This window comes from Ambystoma mexicanum, chromosome 12, assembly GCF_040938575.1.
Source record: "Ambystoma mexicanum isolate Mex_15411 chromosome 12, UKY_AmexF1_1, whole genome shotgun sequence".
NCBI lineage: Eukaryota > Metazoa > Chordata > Amphibia > Caudata > Ambystomatidae > Ambystoma > Ambystoma mexicanum.
This window is the reverse complement of record NC_090936.1, coordinates 497,056,273-497,062,272: the sequence shown is the minus strand read 5'-3', so window position 1 is coordinate 497,062,272 and position 6,000 is coordinate 497,056,273.

Sequence of the window (6,000 nt, the reverse complement as noted above, 5' to 3'; positions counted from 1 at the left end):
TGTACCACCCAGATTTACCTGGTAGCTGTGGCTGAGCAGTCAGACTTCTCTCAAGAAGAGTTAGGCAGTATACAGAGTATTCACAATAGGTCAAAAGAACACAGTAGAATAAGCAAACAATGACCAGAGCTTGGTGTAAAAGAGATATAATTATTTATTTAAAAACACATCTAGTTAAACACACTGGCACTAATATCAAGCAGTTCAAAAACATGGTCACTAAAAGATATACACTCCCTTCAACGATTATTAGACAAGTCTTAAGTAAAACAACACTTATTTTCAGACAGCGGTGAGCGCTTAACGAAGATGGCACTCTAATCAATCGCTTTAAAAGGGAGAGAAAGGCAGAGCAAAGATAGAAACAGATCCCAACACTTTCGGAAGAACACAGTAGGAGAAGAAGGCAGGTTAAAACCATAAAGTCAAAGCCAAAAAGGCCGGACCCACTTTAAGAGGCTCCGGACAAAATGTGTCCAAGGTCACACAGTTGAAAGTGCCCAAAAGTCTCGCAAAAAGTTCAGAAAGAGTTGGACCAAAAAGAAAGGGACTAGTTAGATGGTCAAGGCGGCCAGCCCAGTCCAGAAGGTTAAGGGATTATTGTTACCTTGTAGCAATCTTTAGAAAGGGAGGCCTGGCGGACACAGTACTTTAAAATGGTGAGAACGCTCCAGCGGGGGCAGTTGTTCCTGGCAGCGGGTGCAAGTCGGTGCTTCGTCCGGGGGAAGAGAGGATCTCGTCGGGGAGGAAAGCAGAGTTGCACTGCCAGGGAAGAAACCAGCCGCGGAGTTCTCCATTAAAAGGAGCAGTCCTTTTATTCGCGGTCCAGTGGTAAGTGGCTATCCGGTTGCCGGGGTGCTTGGCACAGGCAATTCGACCACAAGACGTCCTGGGATGCGAGAAAAGAAGGTAAACTGGTTGTGCCCACCAGTCAAGGGAAGAAGACTCTCCAGCCGGGAGATCTCCTCTGTCGTTGGGAAGTGGTGAGTCGGTTCAGCAGGGCTCCACCGGTGGTGTCGTCGTAGCAGGTCGGCTCAGCTTCTCCCTCGTCGGATTTTCAGGTCCTGTGGCGACTTCGGAAGTTCCAGTCCCAAAAGCCCTGCTTTTATGCAGCATACCCCCATTCATTCAGCCTAGCTGTCAATCAAACATGCTAAGTGGTGAGCCGGCTTGGGCCAATCACACAAGAGTGCGACTTGAGTTACCAAGGTAACTCAGTCCAGGGTGCCTAAACCCCCGCCAACACCTCCTGTGGTACCCAGACAGAGTGGCACCACTTTTGGAGGCTTCTGTGGAGAAGCCCGCCAAAAAGTGTAACAAAGGGCTCGACCTTTGGTTTGGAGTTACAGAGGAGAACACAAATGCCATTTTAAAACCGAGTTCTGGCAGAAAATACCAACCGGTGAATTAATATTAAATAAATAAACCGGCTATAAAAGAGGCTATGTTAAAAAGTATTAGCCTCGAACAATGGGAAAATCCCATAGAGATATTCGCGGTTGAATATAAAAAGTAGTATCCACTGCCACCAGCCAAAACTCGACGAGGGGGGACGGGACAGTGCCCCCTCGAATAACAGACCCGAATTGCCCCTACCAGTACGTCCACAATATGATGGTTTGTACTGGTTCTGTTAGTAATTTGGGACTAGTAAAGCCAATGGTGACTTTACATGCCCTGACAGTAGTCAGTCCCAGGGTATGGAGTCTATGGTGGGGGGTCACTATGACACCCCGGTGTTACTGCACGGAGGGTGCTGTGTAACACACATAAAAAACAGACCCTATGGAGTAAAAGACCCCATAGCCCATGAAACACATTAACATTCAAAGGAACACCATAAATCATGTCCAAGAGTGGGAGAAAAAGAGTCTCACTCTTGGCAGGAGAAAAAAACAAACTGCAGAAATCCAGCAAAGCTGCTAGGGGACTCACTAGGTTAGGAAATTCAGCCTAAACAGAGAATTCTCCCTAACACGGGGTACGTGTATTGCGGGGGTGCGCGGGGAGTTTCACATGCGATAGGCCTTGCACGAGCGGGGTACGTGTATTCCGGGGATGCGCAGGGAGTTTTACACGCGATTTCGCTGCCGCGAGCCGGGTACCCATATTCAGTGGGGTGCGTGGGGAGTTTTACACGTGTTTTGGCTGCCGCGAGCCGGGTACCCATATTCAATGGGGTGCACAAGTACATTTTCACGTGTTTTGACTGCCGTGAGCGGGGTACGCCTAGTATTTTCACACGATTACAGTTTAGCGGCACTGTAAGCTGGTCCAGGGTTAGCGCGGCTCTTTGAGCCGTATTGTGGATTTCGATGGCTTTTCTTTGCGCAAGGGGCGTTCTTGGGGGCGTAACTGGCGCTGCGGGATGTTCGCTGCGCCAGGGCTCAAAATGGCTTGGGAAATCCATGAATATGCTGTGCGCCAGAATGCTGTTTAGCGCACACGGCTGGCGCACGCTCCCTCTGCGCTGCTCGCGTGTGCTGCTTTTGCGCTGAAATCTATGAATTACCCCCATTATGTGTTGACACCTTTCGAGGATTGCTGTTTAGATTCTTATGCACTGCTCTCTCAAGCGTGTTATGAACAGCACTACAAACGTCGCTATATATCATTAATGTTACAAATGTAGCCATACATCATTGACCGTGTCTATAGCATTGGTATTTACCCTTTCTTTTCTGTTTTCACAAATATGATGTGAATTATGATGTATACTCGGCCCTGTGCAGAGGTTTTATATATGTTTCTTTCAATAAAAAGTGTTAAGTGATACTGACCTCAAGCAACTGCTGATTCGTGAACAGTAGTTTCTGTATTGAACACAATTAGTCTGACCTCCATTTGTGTGTAAAGGCGGGGTAGCTTATGGGATCCTGTTTAGTTCACACGTTGTATTGTACCCTCAACTCACACGCCCCCTTGAACAAAAAAAGAGGGTTGTTTTGCTAAAGTAGCGATTACAACCCTATGGACTACAACTCCAACAACACCTCAAGTAGGAAGAAGAGTTAGCAGGGATTTAAAGAAACCTCACGTTGAATACGCAGGCTAGTTGTTATGGTGGAGATCATACTTTAAAATTGGCTTGCCCTTTTAAAGGCATACTCTAGTAAAAAATGTTATTGTCCCTATGGGTCGGCCATGTTTTTTTAAGGCTAAGTGGGTCGATTTTAGAAAACTTTCCTATGGACCTTACCCGAGTTTTCGTCCATTAAACGCACGCGAAAACAAGCACCTGTGAGCCGCCATTTTCTGATAATCCTATCTTTTCCCCGATCGCCCTGGCGGACCTGCTTTTGCGGCACTAAATCAATTCCCCCGCCCCCGAGCCTGACATCAGCAGACTCGTACCGCCCATTTCCCAACGCCAAAGCACGTCTCGTGTCAACATTCGCTGCGCTTCAGCTAATGACGTGTCGCCATGGAAATGGCAGGACGCCTCTCTCCTCAATGAGTATAAACAGACCGTTTCACAACACACAGCAGCCGATTTTCGATTCCATTCCTCTCTCTGTGTTACTTTGAGTATTCTGTGACTCGTTTCAGTGCTCTGGTCAGCTACCTTCGCCGCTTGTAGCCCGTGTAAACACCTGTACCATCTCGGTAAATTATTTTACTCTGTTTACCACACAATGGCTACAATAATGCCCTACATGTACGAGCCCGAGTATACCGAGGAGGAACTACTGGAAAAGGAAGCACGCGAAAACGATGGGGATTCGGACGGCAGTTGGCAGGACGATTCAACAGATGAAGAGCCTGGGCTTAGTCGCATGGACGGCGTCTCCACCTGGTGCACATGCAATCGGTGCGAGCTAATGCCAACCGAGGACGAGAACTGCTGCTGCCGAGAAAACTCGGGATGCCTGGCGTACATTTCGGAAGGCGAGCCACGACCGCAATGCATCACCGAGCTGCCAGACTTCAGGGCAGCCTGCCTCACACGGGCCGTGTTGAGAATCTTGATGGTGCTTATGCACGAACTTCGAGCAACTGTTCGTCCTCGTAATCCGAGTAACGAGTAAGTATACTCTGCATGTCATGCCACTCCTATTTCATGTTCTTCTACTATATCCAAAATTACATCTACATATCATTGTAACGCATGCAAGTCGTTCAATAGTGTGCATTGTCTAGATAGCATTTGTCCGTGTAAAATGCCATTAGTTACAAGAATTGTCATTGACAACAAACTTTTATTAAACTAATCTGGGTCATTTAAAAACAGTTTGTTTCATTCCTTTTCACAGGTGGTACAGGCTGGTGGCCTATCGTTCCTATACATGGTCGCTTCACAGGAGGCTTGGACACCGCGTTCGAAGAGTGATACCCGCGCCTGTGCCGTTCGTGCCATTAGAGACACGTTCCCGAGTGACAGCGGTCAATACAGGGGATTTTCTCTCGCTGTGCTGCATCCTGACCTGTATAACCTTTAAAGTCTTCTAATTTTTTTTTTTTCATGAAAATAAGATACAAAATAAAACACCACATTTATTTTAACAACGTTTGTCTTGATTTTTTAAATGAATCACATATCTATACTATCAATTACCATTGGATTATACAGGCCTTCGGGTCTTGGCCACTATAATACACTGGTTGAAGTGTGGGTCTGTGCTCACAAGAATCTGCGGTATGTGGCATTTGTTATTGATAAGCAACGATATACTATCATTCATATAAAGGCGATATACTGTATATTCATATAAAGGCGGTTCGCGCCGGTGGATGCTCGCTGGCATGGGGGGGGCTGTCCGGGGCGCAAACGGCCAAGGTGCCAAAGTACATGTACACTTCAAAAGGTGTCCCACGCCAAGGGGCCATTGTTCACATGGCCTCCTCAGACCCCGTGTCTCCAGCCAGGCCTCCCCTTGAAGCAGGCCGCCCCCTGCAATCCACATAAGTGTGTCTCCATTCAGCAGTCTTCCTGTGCCTTATCTGCACGCCCCAGGCCGATCCATCCCACCCCCCTGTATCAAAGGCGGTTCGGGCCGGTGGATGCTCGCTGGCATGGGGGGCTGTCCGGGGCGCAAACGGCCAAGGTGCCAAAGTACATGTACACTTCAAAAGGTGTCCCACGCCAAGGGGCCATTGTTCACATGGCCTCCTCAGACCCTGTGTCTCCAGCCAGGCCTCCCCTTGAAGCAGGCCGCCCCCCTGCAATCCACATAAGTGTGTCTCCATTCAGCAGTCTTCCTGTGCCTTATCTGCACGCCCCAGGCCCATCCATCCCACCCCCCTGTATCAAAGGCGGTTCGCGCCAGTGGATGAGCGCTGGCATGGGGGGGCTGTCCGGGGCGCGAAAAGCCAAGGTGCCAAACTACATGTACACTTCAAAAGGTGTCCCACGCCAAGAGGCCATTGTTCACATGGTCTCCTCAGACCCCGTGTCTCCAGGCAGGCCTACCCTTGAAGCAGGCCGCCCCCCTAAAACCACGACATACATACGTCATTCATTCACAAACACACCCCTGTTCCAAATACTTTATAAACCACTTGATATGTCTCATGAGAACATCTTTGTGGTTTGCAAGTCAACTCCTGAACGTGTTACCTGGCAACCACTGAGATCTACGCTAATCTGGTCGTCGTCGTGCTATCCGTGAACTTCTGTGACCGCTTAGAGCAAACCCATCAGTGTGCTACCTGTGGCCACCCACCTATTCTCCTGCAACATACTGCTCTGCTTGCTGAATCCGACTGTTTGTTGGTCAAGGTAAGGCCATGTATCCTAGTCATATTTCGCAGATTTTTAAATTTCTATCTATTTGCGAGTAGAGTACACAATAGTGCTATGTTCATTGGTCACATTGCTATTGACTAGATTTTCCATTGCTATGCTATCAATAGATCTATTTATTTTCATCTGTGTCTATTGTCATCGAATTGCATCCTTCGGGGGTCCAGTCTATAATGTAAGCATGTTTCCTTCTCGTGCAATACAGAACAGCCAAGGGATGAGTCACATGTTCAGATTTTAGTCACATCATTTATACA